The 20,721-nt window shown below is 43.2% G+C and overlaps 1 protein-coding gene across 2 annotated transcripts in view; it reads left to right on the top strand.

Moving 5' to 3' along the window:
- Positions 1-20,721, top strand: part of SLC38A3 (solute carrier family 38 member 3) — a 162,033-nt gene that overhangs the window by 2,058 nt on the left and 139,254 nt on the right. The gene's annotated exons all lie outside the window — the stretch shown is intronic.

The raw sequence follows: 20,721 nt of genomic DNA, 5'->3' as shown, positions 1-20,721 counted from the left end.
TGAACTTTAAAGCACATTCCTTTACATGTTTTTACTCGGTTGTAAGTCTCACTACTGAGTAGCTACTCAGGACAATAGGACATGACCACCCCTAGCAAGTGCAGCCTCAAGGAGCTTCCGGAGATACTGGGGAAATAGCATGGAGAAGCTTCTCCCAACATTTAATCTACTATCAATGCCAGGAAGTCTGCTCCATGTTAAATGTTAAAGGCACAAGAGCGCTGACTGGAAAACAAGCCACTAGCCCTCTGTGTCTGAGTTTTAAAACTGTTTTAGGGACTTGAATTGCTTGGGAAGTAAAAAAAAAAAAAAAGAGAGGGAGAGATGGCAATGGATGCAACTTGTCCTGAAGGGCAGCTGGCCCACCAGATGCAGCAGAGGGGTGGGGTTCTGGGACACACTCTGTGCAAGATGACAGCCAGGTCTAGCAGACCAGGCCAGACCAAATCAGCACCCTACAACATAAGCCTGAAATCCTGCCATGCACCAAAATTATGTGGCAGGTGCACAGAGGCTACTCAGCTCAGCAACCTATGTGGAAGACATTCATGAAAAGAGAAACTTTGCAAACCACAGCTCTCTGTAGGTTTCTCTCTTTGTCTCTCTGCACTTCAGTCTCTCCACCCCTTTGGATCATCTTAAATGTAAGCATTGGCTAGAGTATTTGCCAACCCATGTGTACAATTTTTGTTGGAAAACACCTGCATTTGAGGAATTAAGGTTGGCTGGCTTTGTTTACATTTTAGAGGACTGCCTTCAGGACAAGCTGCAATTTTCCAGCCCTGGCAGAATGCACAGAAAAGGGAGGAGGTAGTAGTTGAAAAAAGGAAGTGTTCCTGTCCAAGGCCTGGTAGAAAGTGTGCTGTTGCTTTATTTGATGTGACCCTTATCACACCATTAAGCGAGTAAATGGTCCCAGCTGAGTTTGGCCAATCGGAAATCATTTGCAGGCCTGTTCTGTGTTTGTTATTTTGTGTCTGCATGCAACAGATTTCCAAAGAAAAAGGGGGGCAAGGGCCTTAGACGGAAGTTTTGGGGAGGGTGGAGTACAGAGAACAATGTGTGGGTTCATCCAAAAAGGATTGCCAACTCTCTTGCAACACTGGAATAGCATATCCTTTGCATATAAGCAGATTTACACCAAATTGAATGGACTTGCCATTGGCAGGAGCTCTGTTTTTTGTGTCAAGAAATTATAGGCCTTTCCCCTCTGCCAGAGATTGGGGGTGGGGGGGGGAGGAGAAGCAGTGACTTCTTGAACTGTAATAGGACTGGCTAGCCTCTTTCATAGAGATATATGAAAGCCAGTATGGTGTTTATACAGTATTGAACCCATGACCTCAAACTGAGGTAACAACAGATTTAAATTGCTTCCCAGCCACAGAGTCTACCCAGTAACCTTGGGCTGCATACTCTTGCGACATAACCTACTTTACAGGATTATTGTGATGTGCATTGCTCTTAGCTCTTTGGGGGAAGAGTGTTATCAACCATAAATAATAATGGAAGAGTGGGGTAGAACTTTTGAGAGGGAAGGCAGGTGTGTTCAATATTACTTCCTGTACATTATTCTAAGCAAACGTACTTCTAAGCAAAAGTGTAGGCTCCAGCTACCTGAGCTTCCTCTGTAAAACTGTCAGCTGAGAATATTCCCTCTCATTGCCTGAGGAGCGGAACGACAAACTAAAGCTCTTACTACTGCCTCTTTCCTTTTGTAGATAAACCCTCTAGCGCTACACCTTCTAGAGGCCTTTGGCAATTTTGGCTCTAAGCCCCCAAGTTTTTGGCAAGCAGGTAATGGCACATGCTTGTCTTCTAAGCCTCGTTCTAGAGAGTACACCAGCTTGTGTGCCACAACACAGAGTTGTTTATTATTTCCAAGTGAGAATTGAGCCTCCAGGCCAGGTGACACAGCTCCAAAGCATTTCCCGGCTGCCACTGCTCATGGCAAGGGCTGTCCATTGCCAACAATGCAATGGAATTTGGAAGGCAGTGGCCAGCCCACAGTAGCTGGAGCTCATGGGCAGATTTAAAATTTGTGTGTTTTTATTCTTTGATGGAGGGAATATCTAGAATGAAGTGAAGAGGTTGTGGTTTGCTCTCAGGGTTCCTGTTGGGTAAATGGGATTGTCAGTTTTGTTTCCTGACATGACTTCTTTGCACTTATCAGCTGTGAACAAAGCTTTTATTGGTGTTGAGAAGCAATGGGGTGGGGGGAAGCCCCCCCTGCAAAAAATTCAGCATGGCTGGTGTACAAGAAGAGCTCTGTCTCAGGCGGCAAAAAGCTTGTGAAATATATATCCTGCAATTTTTTGCATGAGTGTTCTGAGGGTGACTAGCAAGAAGATAAATGGCAACAACCAAAATAAACCAAGCAGCCAGACAACAAATAAAGCATAATACAACTATAAAAAGATTACACAGTCAGAATGGCAAACAATATATTTTTAAAGCCAGCACTCCTATAGAGATTTGTAGCTTAGGGTGGGCCTTCTTTATCCAACTTCACAGGATGTTTCTTGTGTACAATACTCAGGTGTGGACTTCTCTGTACCCAAGAACTTTTGTTTTCTCTTTACTTCTCCCTACCCCTTTCCCCAATACTCCCTTCTGTTTCCCAGTTCAATGAGTCCTAACTTAACAGTGCAATTTTAACCCTCTGTACTAAGAAACAACTCTCACTGAATCCAATAGGACTTTGTGCTCAGATAAGTACTGTACACTTAACTTCAAGGTAAGGGCCACCCACTCAGTGGGACTTGCCTGTTGGTAATCATGGTCAGGACTGGGCTGAATGTTTATTTCCAGTGTAAGTTATCCAGTGTTATAAATACTTGTGGAGCAGCTCACTTTGCTTTAAGTCATTTTCTTTTAAGAATTGGTGAAATCCACATATGCCTTATGTGCTGCTTCAGGATCTGATTTGTTAAAATCTCTTCATGAGCATATCATAGAATCATAGAATCATAGAGTTGGAATAGACCACAAGGGCCATCAAGTCCAACCCCCTGCCAAGCAGGAAACACCATCAGAGCACTCCTGACATATGGTTGTCAAGCCTCTGCTTAAAGACCTCCAAAGAAGGAGACTCCACCACACTCCTTGGCAGCAAATTCCACTGTCGAACAGCTCTTACTGTCAGGAAGTTCTTCCTAATGTTTAGGTGGAATCTTCTTTCTTGTAGTTTGGATCCATTGCTCCGTGTCACACAAAGAGCGTTCCCATAATACAGTTCCCAAATATCTCCCTTGGCAGGACGCCTGCAGGGGTCACACACAGCCCTCCTGGACATCACAGCAGTGAACTTCAGTGGATAACTTAACACCATAAACCCATCAGGTTCCCTGCCCCTCCATCCCTTACAGTCTCATTCTCTGACCAGCTGAAGCCAGATCCTATTTAGGGCAAAGTAAAAGATTTATTCAGCATCCAGGATGAGGCAGATTTAGAAAAGGAAAGACACACCGGGGAAGCTGCTGGCCAGCTGGCCATTCCAGAACTTGGGGCAGTGGCTCTCTGTTTAGTAGCAGGTGCAATGTCCCTAATGGCATCAGCTGTAAGGTAGGAGCAGCTCCTGCACTGCCTTTGCTCACATGGGCTTGCCCAGATGTTGGGTCTGCATTAGAGGTCTCTCTCTGAGCGACTGCACCTTTTCAAGTTAGATGGGTTGCAACCAAAGAGAGGACATTTTCAGCATTGTGCTGTCCCGAATAAGGAATGGGTTTTTTCCCACCCAGCATCAAAATTGCTATGTTCCGGCACAAAGCAAAGACATTTTGTGTGCTCAGATTTTCCAGGATGTCATCTAACTGGTTTTGTAATTTGGATATTTTTACTGTTCTCTTAGGTGGTTTTTCTTTTTTTAAAAAAACTCTGAATTGTTTTTAATGCTCTGCTTTGGCATTTTATTATTGCTGTTTGGATTTTGTTTTATCTTTCTCTGAGCTACTCTGAGAATATTGAAACTGAAGGGTGGCATGCAGACATTTAAATCTATACATATGGTTGCCTCTGACCAATAGAACATGCCTCCATAAGTCATTTACTTAGGGTTTTTAAAGAGGCTAAGGTCAGAGGTATTTCAAAAGGTTTTAAAAATCATTCTACCATAGGCAATTGTTGTATTATTTGATTGGAATTCTGAACACCTCTGGTGAGCAAAAAGTCAGGATGTAAGTTGGGCTATTAGTTGATCAAAGAAATTTTAGTTGAAATTGTATTAGCTTTAATATCAAATCATAATAAATTTTCATAGGAATACAGCAAACCAGAAGAAATAAATATTATTCATTTAATTGTGAACTATTGAGGCAGGTATGGTTCCCTCCCCAGCCACCCAGCCACTCATGTGAGAGAAGGGATATTGTCTTTTCTACAATGGTGTCTACAGTCTGCAATTTTTTATAAGTATTTATATTAAAATAGTTCTAATTTTGACTGGGGATGTCTTTTTAGTTACCGGTAATCCAAATAGCTTAAACAATTAATTTACATAACTGAGCATTGCAAACTGCATATAAATAAAACATTTTTTCCATTTCCCTCTGGATATTCTGAAGACAATGTTTTTGTCTTGTTCCAAAACCTGAAAAATATGTAGGGTGGCTTGCTGTGGAGAACAAGAGAGAGTGACTCAAACCAGATCCAAAGTAAAGATACTGCCCCAATCTGACCTTAAGCCACTTTCTAAAATATTGTCATTGACAGATCTTATATAAATAGAAAATAATAGATAACTGCATTGCAAAGGTCAAGAGTTTTGCTCTAAATGGGCAGTTTAGATGGTTACTTTGAAGTCAGTGAGCGTTATTGCAGCACGTGAAGTCTTGCAGCGTTATTCACCTTCCACTTAGACATTCATTGGTAGATAACTGACATGCAGTGATGTTATGCAGCCCATAGTTCAGAGCTCCAGCAGTGAGGTTTCCTGAGGTCTGTACTCCCCTCTTGGTTTGTGGAGGGTGTGTGTGTGCTGATAGCGCCATGTTCCATATTGGATCCCGGGACAGATAACTTTGGATGCTGAAGCCATAACTTGAGAATGGTCAGCAGGGAAATCAGGAATGTGGTGTCTTGCAGATACTGATTTCAGTCATTGTGCCTAAGCAGTCTCTATGCACATTTTAACATCTCACTCTGCCTGGAGAAATAATCATTGGCAAGGAGGACCACATTTCCATTTCAGAATAACACATTCATTACTCCTCCCTGCCAAAATCTGGCAGGTAGTTCTGTAGGGAATAACTGCTGTAAGTGTTTTTTCTCCTTGCCCTTGTTATATACTTTACACCTCTTTATACAGGAGTGGTAGCATGTGTTTGCTCACTTGCAGCCATAATTGCTGTTGTTTGAGTTTGTAATTAGCACTTGTTTATGACCTTGTATCCCTTGGGATCAAAACCCCCACCATCTTTCTGTAAGCAGTTTATAGCAACAGCAACCTTAGGTAGTAGGTAAGTTTCTTTCCTCCTCAAATCTGCTATAGTTACACTTTTCCATATGCGTTTCTAATGTGTTAAATGTTATGGAGGTAGGGACAGCTGTGCGGTATAGGCATGGAGAACCCTTTTTTCTGCTGCTGCTGCTGCTGCTGCTTGCATGTGTTTGCATTCTGTCCTTTCACTTCACCCCAGGGGCCAGGGCGGTTAGGCGATTAGAGTGAATGGGGCACTGCCCCACCAACCACTTGGCCTTGCCTTTTTTCTTACAACCAGCTGCCTGCTAACTTCCTCCTTCTCCTTAGTTTCAGGGTTGCCTTTGTAGAATTCAGCGGGAAGGAGGAAGGGGCGAAACAAAAATTTCATCCACACTATAAAATATATCACTTTCCCCAAAGAATCCTCAGAACTGTAGTTCATTTGGGTTTGCTGGGAATTGTAGTTTTATGGTGCATTAACTATAGTTCCCAGGATTATTTGGGAGGAAGCATGTGCTTTAAATGTATCTTAGATGTATGGGGGCAGGAATCAACTAATCCCATCAGTGGGAGCCCTGTGCCAGGTCCTCTGCTGATGAAGTGGGGCTTTCCCCCACTGTCCTCCACCTGCGCCTTCCCCAAATTCATGCTGGAGGGTTGGGAGAACCCCCAGAATAGTGTGCAAGGGAAGGACAGGGGAGATCATTGTGTCAGGCAAGCAGAAATGCTTGTGCTGACAGAATGATTTCCTTAGTGAGATGTTGAATTCTACCCTTGGTGTAGAGATGACATGAGGGGGCTCTGGCTACCATTGGTTCTGGTTCTGTCTCCAATTAGTTGCCCTGCCTTCCATTTTGCTACTTCCAATAGGCCTCAGCCACCACTGCCAAGCACATTGCTAGGTACTTACAGGGCTACGTGGAGTACATGCTCTCCTCACACCCACATTACCCTTAAACAACCCTATGAGGTAGGGCAGGCTGAGAGACAGTCAGTGAGCTTCATGGCCAGATCCAGGCCCCCTAACAGCACCCCCTTGCTTCATACATTACTGTTTAACTCTATGTAAGGGAGAGAGTGCTTATTTTTCCAGGAGTACCCAATGGAAATAAACTTTCTTGTCACATAACAGTAAGAAAAATAAAAGGCTGTCCTTAAAGACTCCCTCAAAAAAAAATCCCCATAAAATATTACATGAACTATGTCTAGGATGGAAGGTCTTCTAACACCTTGACATATGCCCTCTTTTCCATCTTTGGCTGGTTCCTTGGCTGACTTGCCATGGTGTTTCTTGACAGAAGAATGACAGGTTCCTGGATTTCAGTGCTTTTTGGCTGCTAACACTGCTCATCACTAGAGAAACTGGGATAAAATTAGTGTGGATACCGGAGAAAGTGAACAAAAAGCCATAGGTCAGTTATGCAATGATCCATCTATCTCCTGTTGTTTTAATACATGTAGAAGGATACACAGGGGCCAAATGGAAAAGGGCTCTCTCTCTCCCATTAACCTCACGGTAAAAGTCCATTTTTTCAAGACTAAACTATACTGGATAGCAATCTGACAATGTCTTTTCAGTTGCGAATCTTACTATGTATGTATAGTAATGTACTTGGGGCGTGTGTTTATTTACCTACCACCCAAGTCAGCACATAAGTAGTAAAATAGGTCTGGGGATAGTGCTGCATTCAACTCCATGGCAGGAAGAAAATGCCCTTACCCCATTCCAGCAAGTATCCTCCATGGACATTCACAGAACGGATTTTCACTTTGTGGATTGTGAAGATGGAGTGCAAAGTGGATTAAAGTGTAGGATTAATACTTGGCATCATGGTAGAAAGAAGCTGGCAGCTAGCGAATGATGTCCAAGAGGCAATTAGTTCATGTCACAAAACCAAGAGGAGTCAATGTAATAAGCAGTTTCTATGGAGTTGGCTAACGGGACGCAGGTGGCGCTGTGGGTTAAAGCCTCAGCACCTAGGACTTGCCGATTGAAAGGTCAGCGGTTTGAATCCCTGCGGCGGGGTGCGCTCCCGCTGCTCGGTCCCAGCGCCTGCCAACCTAGCAGTTCGAAAGCACCTCCGGGTGCAAGTAGATAAATAGGGACCGCTTACCAGCGGGAAGGTAAACGGCGTTTCCGTGTACGGCTCTGGCTCGCCAGAGCAGCGATGTCACGCTGGCCACGTGACCCGGAAGTGTCTTCGGACAGCGCTGGCCCCTGGCCTCTTAAGTGAGATGGGCGCACAACCCCAGAGTCCGTCAAGACTGGCCCGTACGGGCAGGGGTACCTTTACCTTTATGGAGTTGGCTGCTGTGCCTGGAATGCTGTGTTCAGTTCTCGACAGTTACATACTGTGAGAAATATTGGTCTTGTTTTCACTGAACTAGGTGTGGGATGTGCCATTTCAGCCTGTTGCTGTGTGCAATTATGTTTAAATGCTGCTCTATACAAAATATTCCCTGCAGGTAGAAAGATAGCATGTCAGCAAGGAGGCTATGCTAGAATCCTTTTTTGCTGACCTCTAGTTTTGAACAGAGGAACATCCAGCCAAGTGAGCTCCTGCCTGCAATCTGAAGTAGTACAGCCCAAGCACAAATTCATGACTTCAGTGGGAACTAGACCATTGATGCAATTCCAATAGGGGCACCCCTAATGGTGGGAAAGGAGGACTTTATGAATGCAGCGGAACAGGAGGGCTGGGATGAAATTGAACCATGGATCAATTTGGGGGCAAGCTGCTCTGAATCTGCCTTAAAACAATGAATATTCATAGAAAATGGGGAAGGCTCCTTTATCAAAGCAATTTAAAGCTTGATTGAAGCAGCATTTAAAATGTACCATAACAAACAATCCTGTGCTAACAAAAGACAGGAGATTAGACAGGATTTAACATAGCTTTTCTGCCTTAAACTTTTATGTTCTCCTGGCTGCCAGAGAGGATTAAAGTAACACACACACACACCCAGAATGTACAATGAAGACCTCTGGTTTTTCCTTGAAGGTTCTGACTCTGAACTGAAGAGAGCAGCATGGTTTGGAAATGCAGGCCTGAAACAGGAGATCCTGGATTAGGTTTGAGAGCCACTGAGAAGAATTTGGAGGTGGCATTTCTCTTTAGGCTGGAGTAGACTCGTTGTAGTTATGTAGTTAGAAGTATGGTGATGATGAGCATCAACAGAACTGTGCTTGGGATTTATCCAAAGCCATAAGGGAAAGGTGCAATGGTTTGGTGCCCTGGGTAGTACAAGGGTAACTCTCAGGCTGTTCTCAGGAATGCAAATTGATTTCCTTGCAATGGGGTTTGTTCACTTTCTCTAGCCAGCCTGGCTGTTTTCAGTCCACACACTAAAGAGCTCCCCCCAAATAGGAAATGGAATCAAAGAAGCCCACATCAAAGAGCTGAGCCCCTGCGTGTGTGGCAGACTGTCGGTCTGGGCTGGGCGGCTGGAAGCATTGGTGTGATTGCCTGGTACCGCACTGAGCGTGGGAATTATTTCTGGCTCACTTCCAGCTCTGCTTAAGGAGAATTTTCCTGATAAATAGTTTTGGAGGCCAGGTACTTTGCAGTGCTTGCATTTAACCCCTCACACGTGCTCATTAATCACATCTGGTTCCTTTCAGAAGTAGGGCCTGATTGACCCACTTTTCCTTTTCCCCTCCCTCCCTCTTTTTTTTTTAATTAAAAAAAAAAACCATTTTCCTTTTGTTCCCAGTTTTTTAAGGGGTGTGTGCTTGGCTATGGTAGCATTTGCGGGAGCACAGTAACTGCACGTCCTTCCATGAAATGCTGTACCAAATATCCATCATGGCAGGTATAGGGTTGGATTTGGAGATACAAAGCTCTGGTTCAAATCTCCCTAGGGTGTCCTTGGACAAGCCACCACCAGTCATCCTCGTAACATGCACAGGAGATAGTTGTGAGACTAAAATACACGCATGCCAGTGTCAGACTGACTGTAGATCCATGAACTCCATCTGAGTACCCATATCAGAGACAATGGGAAATGTTCCCCTGGCAGCTTCTTGATACAGTGGTACCTCGGGTTACAGATGCTTCAGGTTACATACACTTCAGGTTACAGACTCCACTAACCCAGAAATAGTACCTCGGGTTAAGAACTTTGCTTCAGGATGAGAACAGAAATCACGCGGCGGCAGCAGGAGGCCCCATTAGCTAAAGTGGTACCTTGGGTTAAAAACAGTTTCAGGTTAAGAACGGACATCCAGAACGAATTAAGTTCTCAACCCGAGGTACCACTGTACTGGATGCGATGCCTAAATCTATAGCTGTTTTGAAGTAATTCATGCTAGTGGAGATTTTCTGCCTTTTGCTTCAGTTAAAAGCAGAGCTTAATTCCTAAAATCATGCGGAGCTCATGTTGGTCTCAAAGTCACGCTGTCTAACACATAGGAAACTGCTTTATGCTGAGTCAGACTATTTGAAATATTTCTGACTTGCATTTCACTGAAATCAATCCCAGAGTATGGGACAAGCACAATAAATACACTTAAAACAATGAATCCCACAATTTCATTCCACCATACCGCATCAGGAGGAGTAAAAACACAATAAGTAACTATAAAACTGCAGAGTGGCATTATCTTTCATTATAAGTTACCAACTACAATGGTACCTCGGTTTAAGAACAGCCCTGTTTATGAACTATTCGGTATAAGAACTCGGCAAAACTGGAAGTAGTGTCCCGGTTTGTGAACTTTACCTCAGTCTAAGAATGGAAGCTGAATGGTGGGAGGGCACTGGCAGTGGGAGGCCTCATTAGGGAAAGTGTGCCTCAGTTTAAGAACAGTTTCGGTTTAAGAACGGACTTCTGGAACAGATTAAGGTCGTAAACTGAGGTAGCACTGTAAGGCTATAATCCTAATTTATTGTACTTGGGAGTAAGCCCCCAAAAGAACTTCTGACAGGGGTCAGGGATGTCTTAACCCAATGAATGTTACTTGTTTGTACACACCTGGCTTAACTGCGAAGTGAATGTGGCTTATATTTTCAAATCAATTGGAAGCTTGTTTGAAGGAAAACATATAAAAACAGCAGTATTTCTCAGAAAACTGCAGGCTCAATGTAGATTGTGGCTGACCTCACGTACGCAGCTTCATGATGGGAGAACACTGAAGCCAAAGTCAATGGTGATGCATATGCAGCCTATATCCACCATGTTTTTGTGTAAATATATGTATTTATTTATTATTCCATTTTGTGTGCTGCTTTTCCATACAAATATGCCCAGAGCATTTCACAGCACAACCAAATGCAAATTGATACATAATTACAATAACTCTCAAATACAGTGGTAAGGTAAAGGTAAAGGTACCCCTGCCCGTACGGGCCACTCTTGACAGACTCTGGGGTTGTGCGCCCATCTCACTTAAGAGGCCAGGGGCCAGCGCTGTCCGGAGACACTTCCGGGTCACGTGGCCAGCGTGACATCGCTGCTCTGGCGAGCCAGAGCCGTACACGGAAACGCCGTTTACCTTCCCGCTGGTAAGCGGTCCCTATTTATCTACTAGCACCCGGAGGTGCTTTCGAACTGCTAGGTTGGCAGGCGCTGGGACCGAGCAGCGGGAGCGCACCCCGCCGCAGGGATTCGAACCGCCGACCTTTCGATCGGCAAGTCCTAGGCGCTGAGGCTTTAACCCACAGCGCCACCTGCGTCCCAATACAGTGGTACCTCGGTTTAAGTATAGTCCAGTTTAAGAATGATTTGGTTTACAAACTCTGCAAAACCGGAAATAGTGTCTTTGCGAACTTTACCTCAGTCTAAGAACGGAATCCGAATGGTGGAAGGGTGGCGGGAGGCCTCATTAGGGAAAGTGCGCCTTGGTTTAAGAACGGTTTTGGTTTAAGGATGGACTTCTGGAATGGATTAAATTCGTAAACCGAGGTACCAGTGTACTAGAGCATTTCAAACAAAATATGGCAATCTGAATAATTCATTTTTGATAAGACAAGCATTATAACTTTTTTAATTGGCTTTTATTTTATTTTTATTTAATTAACTATAGCTACAAATGTTTGAGAGATGTGGAAACAAACAATGGCTTGCCTGTTTGACATCATATGGCCCACAACCTAAGAAAGAAAACAATGCAGGCTAGAGAAATGGTTATTGCAGAGAGAAAAACAAATGCTATGAATAATAAGATCATGGTTCTACAATGGAAGCACAACGGAGCAGTTAATAATATCATTTTAAATTGTTATAAAATAAATTATCAGTCATTAAAACATATTGATTAATATCAATCAAATATAATAAACATTTCTAGTACAATTTCACATTAACAATAACAGAACCAGCAGCTGCTGTATGGCAGTACTATGCCAAATGTATAAAAGTTAAAAAATAATGTGTATAAGATTTTTACCATCAAGGCTAAATATTAAAGTAGACTCTGTTTCTAGCCGTTTGACCATATATTATAAAACACACAGCAATGAAAAAATCTATACTGTAAAATGCATAAAGAGGCTAATAATTAAAGTGCACACATTTCATATCAACTTGAGCATAGACTATAGAGTGCTCAAATAAAAGCCTCTCATTAATCCTCAGGAGCTACTCTCCTGTCAACAGTCAATTTTTGTGTGAGATATATGTTTTACACATGCCTGCCAAGTTCTGTAAAGTGGATTGGTTGGCAAGTGGATCTGTGAAGTGGATCTGGTTGACAAAAGCTTATGTCATAGGTTAAGATTCCTCACCCCGCCCCGCCGCTCTCTCCAGACTAAAACAGCTACCTCTCTAGAAGTTCTTAAAATGGGAGGCGCAAGCTTCCTTAGAGACCCCTCCCCCTTTAAACACAAAATGAAGGAGACTTGAACAAGAGTGAGGTGTGAGTACAGTCTTTTGAAATGAGTGGTGACAGGGTCATTTAGCGCAAGAGCTGACTTGTGCACATGTGGGGGGAAATGGAAATACTGTGCAACCTGTTTTATTATAACACAGAAATCATATCTACACAGGAAAATCATCAGATGAAATTGGACCTAAGTGATATTATCTAGTCTTACTAAAAATGCATGTAGAACTATTTGTTAACATCCCTTGGCAATATGTTCCACAGTTTAATAACAAAACATATTTTCTCCTACAGGCTTCAAAATGTGTCACCCTGGGAATGTTTCAGTGTATAACAAAAGGCAGCTCTTAATAGAAGAAGGTTTTTTGGCTCTTTCTATCCCTTCATTATTTTCTCTCCCTTTATTATGCCTCCTCTTATTCTTTGCCAAATTAAGCTGACATGCCCTTTTCAGACCATCTTCATATGGATGCCTGCCCTGTCCTCTGAGTTCATGGCCTGCCTCTGGTCTTTCTCTACCAGGCGATATCAGTGGGCTGTTAATTATTTGTAACCTTGCTTTTCAGACGAGGGGCTTTGTTCCTTACAAAATTGAGCTATTGCAATGTCACAATGCAAGGAAGAAAGGGGCTTTTGTCTTAGTTCAGCAGCAAGCTAGCTCATCAGGAAAATAGCTAAAACTGCCACAGACATTTTCCTTCTAATGAGACATTATATTTATGGGGTGAATAAGAATGCTAAAAAAACTCTTTCTTGGTGAAGTCTTGCTTTTATATGTGGGCCTAAGATATTTGGGCAGATGCAGTTCTGCTCAGATCAGAATTGCTAGTGTTCTTCTTTTCTACTTTTCCTTGAGCTGTGTGGCTTGAGCCATACAGCCTGTTTAATAAAGCATAGTACTTGTTGTTCAGCATGATGTCTGGTGTACCCTAGTCCCTTGGGTTCCATTTATAAATTTGGCAAGTGGGACCTAGAACAAAATGTTGTAGTGTGTTCCAGTTCAGGATAGAATACTCCATTCCATTCTCTCCTATTTTCCACATAAACCCCAATACCCAGGCAGTATCCTCTGAACACTGAGCACACTTGGTTCTCTTTGGGTTGTTTTTGGGTCCCCCCATCTTAGGGCTTTTCCCCTAAGGATATTTTGTACTTCTGTAAATGTTGTTTAGTTTCCTCCAGTCCTTCTGATATGTGTCTCTTGTGTAGGGAGGGTGCTGTTTCAACTACGTGAAGGCTGGTGCTCATTTCTGAACTCCATAAATCAAAGGCATTACTATTATTCCACTATTGGGACTGGCACTCTTAAAACATTAATAAATAATCCAGAGACAGGAATGAATATCGAGGCAGCCAAATTTCAAGATGACACTGAAACACGCAGAATATTTAAATTGAAAGCAGAGTGTGAAAAATCCTAGAATGATCTAACAAAATTAGTTGCTGGGCAGCAAAATGGCGGAGGAGATTCAATGTAAGTAAGCATAAAGTAAGAGATGCATTGCCAGACTGTGAACTGCCTGTAACTACTCAGGCAAGAGCTCATGATGGTGACATCTTTTACCCTTGAGATTAGTTTTGTGTATGGTCTTTGTGAATGCCTTTTAATCATCCACATAAAAATAAGCAAGTTGGGACTGTTCTGGTTCCAGGGATGTCCTGGGATGACTTTTAGTGTGTAAATAGAAGGTTCTTCCATAGATGGAACATCTTTCACACCCTTTTTTTGGACAGAGATCAATGGAGGCAGACAGAGCATATTCTTGCCTGATATTCCCAAAGTGCTGAGTCTTGAGCTTGACACACTTTAGTGGGAAAATGCCACAGTTATCAGATGACAACAAAGTGCTGATCTGGCCCAATTGCATGATCCAGCCCATTATATGAAGATGACTCTTTGTCCCTGGTCTGTTTTTAATGCTTTTCGGGGTTTGGTTTGGTTTTAAAATATTATTTATATACTACTTGCTGAGAGCCAAAAGTGTGCGTGTGTTTTCATATATAAAAGTTAGCAAAAAATCCATATGAGAATGGCCCCTTCAAATGCACTCCATGCTTTTACAGTTGCGTGCAATTTAGGAAGAAACCATGCAGTCCAGTTCTCTGTGCATAAGATTTTATGCATATGGCTGTATTCGGAATAGACCATTCCCCAGATGGTTGGCTTGGAATGGTAGGGATATTAAGCTGGATCGGCACTTTTAAGCATTGTCCAAACAGGGCCTCTGATAATTCAAGCCAAGCAAACCCATTTGCAGCTAGACAATGGCAGATGCTACAGAGACTAGTACAAAAGAAAGGATGGGATGAGTGAGGAAAGGGGCACCTTTTGGATTGCATCCAATGCTGAACTAGCCTTGTTCTACTAGTGCAGGACGACTTCTACTTCCTATCTTCCTATCTGCTCTGAAAGCTCCACACTCACCCACCCACCCTCTGGAGCTAATTTGGAGAATACATAGGGAGTTGGAGGGAGCAGGAGAGGAAGAGGGAGTTACATTGCACACATGGAAGTCTGTTGTGTTAGCGGAGCTGCAGTGGTGGATATCTAGCTCTTTGCCTTTAAGGTTCAAATGACACCTTATGGGCAATCCCTTATCTGGAAATCCCTTATCTGGGCAATCCCTTATCTGGAAATAAAAGCTTGGGGTGATGCTTGATTGGCGCATTAGGCTAGGGATGGGGAAGAATTTCAATTATGTTTGCACCAAAAGGCAAACGTACCTTATGCACCGTTTCTGAAACAAGGAGAGAACTGAAACACAGTCATCTGTTGAAATTTGCAGTGCCAGGTAATGTGTACAAAAATATAATTACTGGGGTGAGGTGCCCGTAAAAACGTGTATATAAGCGAAAATAACAGAGGAAGCCAGGGTTGTCTACAGGGCTAAAAGGGCCCTGTTTGATAGGCCCACTGCAATGTGGGAAATGAGGATGTAAGTTAGCCCATGCCACTAATTGCCTCCATTGTTGCTGCTTCAACAGAAAGAAGAAGTGCTTGAAGGAAATATGAAAATGTACCACGATTTCTTAACATACACAGATCAGCTAATCAGAGGCAGGGGGTCTGCTTTGAGAGTTAATGTTTGAAACGGCCAGGGCTGTTGTCCTAATCCAGTGCTGGTAAATGAGGGTGGTCAGGGGAGTGAATGTTGACCAACATACTAATCAGGAGAGAAGTGGGGGGGGGGATTACTTGGCAGCAAAGTCTCTTTGCTGGCTTCTATTAGATCCATTAGCACGCTCACTTGCTGGGAACGTCACTGGCTGAGAATAATGGAGTTGGCACATTCCTGAGATTCACTCCTCAGCCCCCACATGGTCTCCACCTCCTTGGCTTGGTGTCTGTCACCACTCAGCTTTCCATTATGCTGCAGGGGGCGGGGGGATATCTGGGTCCAAGCAGCAGCAAAAAGGGGGCAAAATGGAAGGAATGAACAAGAGTGAGATAGGCGATGGTGGACAAGGCTGAGGTAGATGGACGAGGTGCTTGCTGTACTGGAACGGTGCTTGAGAGCAGTGATGGTGGGTTTTCCTCTTGCAGTGTCTATTCAGTGAGCATCTTGGTTTAGGTCTGGAGGAAAGCGATATTCAATAAATACAGAATTTAAAAAAGTATAGAGGTAGGTGAAAGTAAGCAATGGGCATGTGCTGTAGTAATTGGCATTAATAATACTAAACACAAGGTTAAGAGGGAAGGAGCAAAACAAAGAAGATAATTCCTAACAATAAAATGATAAATCCATGGGCAAGCATGTGAGTTGCACCTCCTGGTGTTGGTTGACATTAATCTGCTTTGCTCCTTTTCAGGTGCCCTCTTCTCAAATTAAGCTTTTAAAGCATTTTTGGGGCAGGAAAAAGCAGCCATCACCACAGGGAGTCATTACTGTTACTGCAGTTCTTTGTTTTCAGTTCCATACTCAGTTCCATACAGTTTAATCTTTAACCTGTGGATTCGCAAACTGGGTAGGAGATAGGTGCTTGCCTTCCTCGGGGAAAATGGGGGGCAGGAGATCATTGGTTTTTTTGTGATAGGCACAACCTAGAGAAATAATTGGGATGTGTGGTCCTCAAGTCAGTCCCCCTCCACTGGTTAGTTGCCATATAGCTCAGTTCATCCCTGCTATTGTTTCCATTTAATTCAGGGAGAAATTAGGTTGATAGACAGTGGGATGGAACCACACAGACACATGGAAATCTGAAGCCTAACATAGTGATTTAAAGACATCAGGAGAAGGTTGCTTTTGGAAAGACAGACATTTCCATTTTGTTTAGTCTTTTGCAGCAAAAACTACCTAGGGTCCTATTAAAGACTAACACGTTCATTGTGATGAACACAGTGATGAACACAGTTCATCACTAAGAACTGAAGATCACAACCAAGTCTTGCTCAGTTCCCCCAGACTTAGAAAGTGGTTGGAATGGCAGCAAAAAGTGATGGGGTGGGGTGGGGAATGTGATGAGCTCTGAATATTGCAGATTGAGACTGCAGCAGTATCTGACTGCCATAGGTCAGGTCTGATGCCAAATAGGAAACTCTACAGTTCACCTGAGCCCCAGTCCTTATTCTCATATGAATATATTTGACCAGACTTCCAGTGCGGACAGCAGGAAACCATGTTAATTACATATGCACAGTATTCAGTGATAGACTTGAACTGTCTATAAATACTAGGCAGCAACCAGTAAGAGAAGTCTGTTACCCTCGTCTCCAGGAGCATAATACAAAGACCAAGAATTGTACCCTGCCCTGACTCAAATGAATGAAGATTATAGATGTCTGGAGAGTACAGAAAAAACATCTTCCCTGCTTTCTGTGATGGGAATGTGCGACTTCATTATGACATGTTGGGGACAGAGCAGTGTGCAAACCTTTGCGAAGGGCAAAAGGAGCCAATGTTGTTGTTAGGGTTGACTCAGACCCATCAGAGAGGAGGAAAATCACATTGTTTGCATGCAATAAGACTTGTTGCTGGACGTCAGCATCACAGCACCAACAACTGATCAGTGGATGTTTTCAGGGGGTCAGGTTACAAGTGACGCAGGAAGAGAGCTGAATGAGGATCCAAGCTTCCATGCAGGGACGTAGGAAAGTATCTGTAGCCAAGGGGAATGAATAACATTTCACATGAGAAAACAATAGAGTCGCCAAAGGGTGTGTATATATGTGTTGCACAATATACTCCACAACACTGCACAATGAATCAGTAGTTTTCATATGATAAACAGGAACAGCATAATTTTTATTTTTGTCCAAAATTCCAGTGGAATTTGGAAAATCTGTACTGCCTCTAATTTATCCCTCCACTGTATGTTAGCCAAGATCAAAAAGTCATTATTACATTCATATGTTCATGCTACTGGGGGTTGATGTAAAGCATGAATGTGTCAAGCCAGTAGCCAGACTGAGCAGAACAGGTTCACAGATAATGTCAACTCTTCTGGGTGCCTTTGGGCAAGGATCTATCTACCCAGGTAGATAGATCTAACCTTATCCCAGGTAAGTGTGAGTAGGTTTGCAGCCTTAGCATTTGTACCAGGGAATCCAGGATTTACTACAATGTACCTCTTCTCATGGGGCTAGGATATATTCTAAGTAACAAGAGCTGCCCAAGACTTGGAGTCTTCTTCAGAACAATAATTCATATCATCATATCCATTGATAGGCAGCAAACAATTTCTACAGAAGTGTTAAATTTGTTTCAACAAAAACATCATACTATCTTGTGGCACATTAGCTTTTCTGGACTGAAATCAACTTCAGAAGACACATGAAGTGTCATTCACTAGTGTGCATATGTTAGATACACATGCTAGCCACCTCATAGTTGGTTTTGCTCAGGAACTCAAGAAACCAAGATATCAGTGCACTTTTGAGATCAGTGATTAAAATCCTTGAAAGGTTCAGTCTACCATCTTGATTCAAACTGCCATCAAACTGCACCCCAGCAGAGAGAAAAACCTTTTCCTCCATCTCAGGAGTCATCCTGCAAAATTTGGTTACTGTCCTGCTTCAGATGAAACTAAATCTAGCAGCCCCAAGTCCACTCTCAGAGGTGATCTGAAAGACAAGGGCTGGGGAACTTCCGGAGGCGGCGCAAAATAGCAATGGCGGTCCTCTTTACCTGGTGAAGAGGGGCTCCGCGAAAAAGGGTCGTCCGCTACGGCAAAGCGGAGACCCGTTAAGAAAAACCGCAGGCAGAGCGAGCCTGCGGCCGTGGGACTCGGCGGGCGCCCAAAGCCCCCCCGGAAACGAAGAAGGGGCTCCGTAAGGGGCTCCGGAACGCGAAAGGGGGAGCGGCGCTGTGAGTTCATCGCTCTTTTCGTGGATGCAAAGCCGCGCTGCTGCTGCTGATGAGCGCCGACCTTTCTTCTTGAAAACATCAAAATTGGCTGTTACATACCCGTGAGTAAGGGGAGCTAAACATCGGAAATTTTGGGAATTTGGTTGAAATTCGGCTGAAAACGGGAGGCGAGTAACAGGAAGTCCGTCTCCCGACACTGCTAACCAGATTAAAGCAATTGCGCAGAAGAGTGCTGAAGCGCTGAAAGGGGACCGTCAAAGTAAAACGAGGGTGTATTTGACAGACTTTGTAGTGAAAAGACAAGCAGGAAATTTTTGTAAAGGTTGTGGATTCTATCTTTGGGACCTTCTTCCTAATTTTGAGATAAGTGGAGTTAAAAGAGACAACCCAGCGATCGGGCTGTCAGTGTGCAAAGGAGAGCTGTCAAACTGCTGATACTGTTATTGGAGCTTAACTGATACATAGACTGAGACATTAACGTTAAAACATTGTTGCTGGGACCTTTCTTGACACCTTATGGCTTCTATTTAAGTCAGAGAAAGCCTGTGGAAACTTCCTTTTGTGCTCTGGAACTATCAAAGACTTAACATAGGGAATATAAGAACTTCAATGGCGGACAAGAGTTCTCTCCTTCCTTGAAACTTTGAAATACCCCCACCTAGAGGATTGTGGAGACATAGAGGCCTGGGAACTGTACTTTATTGTGACTCTCTGTGGTTAAATTGTTTACACTCTGGACTTTGTCTAACTTATGAAACAAAAGAAAATTTGACCTTGAACAGAGGCAGGTGTGGAATGAGTGGTACAGGGAGAACAAGAGCAGCTAAAGCTAAAGAGAAAGAAAAGAAACCAGGGCAACTTGTACAAACAACCCTATCTCATCAACGAAGATCATCCGTTCCAACTGTGCTAACAGCACAGGAGGTGGAATTTGAAGAGCCTGCTGCAGAGCCTGCTGCAGAAGATATGGCAACTGGAGGATCTGAAATAGTCCTGAAGCAAATCTTGGAACAACTTGGAATTTTAAATCAAAAAGTGGACAATCAATCATCAAAAATTGACCAAGCTACATCCTCTATTACTAAATTATCTGAGCAAGTTTCCCATCATACCCAGGCAATTGAAAAATTACAAGGGGCAACTACTGAAAATTATAAGCTTGCGGTGGAAGCTTGTCAAAAAGCAGAACAGGCGAACAAAAAGGTTGATGAGATTAGGGGGGAAGTAAGGCCTCTGAAAAGACAGGTAGGGGAACAACAAGCCTACCTGTCATTGGTTGAATTGAAAAGTAAGGAAAATAATCTCAGATTAAGGGCTATCCCAGAATTGGAGGAGGGAAACCTACAGGGATTTTTGACACTTTTGTTCTCCAAAGTCTGGGCGATAGAGGAAGATAAGGATTTTAAAATTGTGACTGCCTTTAGACTGGGAAAATTGATAAAGAAGGACAAGTCCAGAGACTGTTTGGTTATTTTGAGATCGAGAGAGGAAAGAGATAAGATACTAGGCCTACATTTTAAAAAGCCTTTGGAGATAGAAGGAAAAAAGGCTGAAATTTACAGAGACATACCTAAACACCTTTTGGACCTCAGGACTACTTATACAGATTTGACCAAACTGTTGAGATATAACACAATCCCTTATAGGTGGGAGTTCCCGCAAGGACTATCATTTACTTACAAAGGAAGGAAAGTAAGAATTAAAACACCGGAGGACCAACAGAAGTTCTTACACGACCACGAGGAGGACCTCCAGAAAGGAGCTGCAGCTTCTTGGCCTCCACCACCACCGGGACCATCTCCAAAGCCTACACCGTCTGGATCTGGACCAACATTACTACCTCCGGGATCGGGGGGAAGCCTAGATACCCCATTGTAGACCCACCATTGTAGACCTACTAATTGGACCAGGATGTCGCTGCAGCTTCTTAGTTGGAATATAAATGGCGGAAATTCTCCGGAAAAAAGAAGAAAAGTATTTCATATATTGAAAAAAGAACATTTGGACATTATTTGCCTGCAAGAAACGCATGTGACAAGGCTCCACAGAAAAGTGTTAATTAATAAAAGACTAGGCCAAGAATTTATCTCTTCGGATAAAGTGAAGAAAAGAGGTGTGGTGATATACGCAAAGGAGAGCCTGTCACCGAAATTCTTATTTAAAGATGAACACGGCAG

The sequence above is a fragment of the Podarcis gaigeae genome, assembly GCF_964106915.1.
Source record: "Podarcis gaigeae genome assembly, chromosome: 2".
NCBI classification, from domain to species: Eukaryota; Metazoa; Chordata; class Lepidosauria; order Squamata; family Lacertidae; genus Podarcis; species Podarcis gaigeae.
This window is presented reverse-complemented; position numbering and strand designations above follow the sequence as displayed.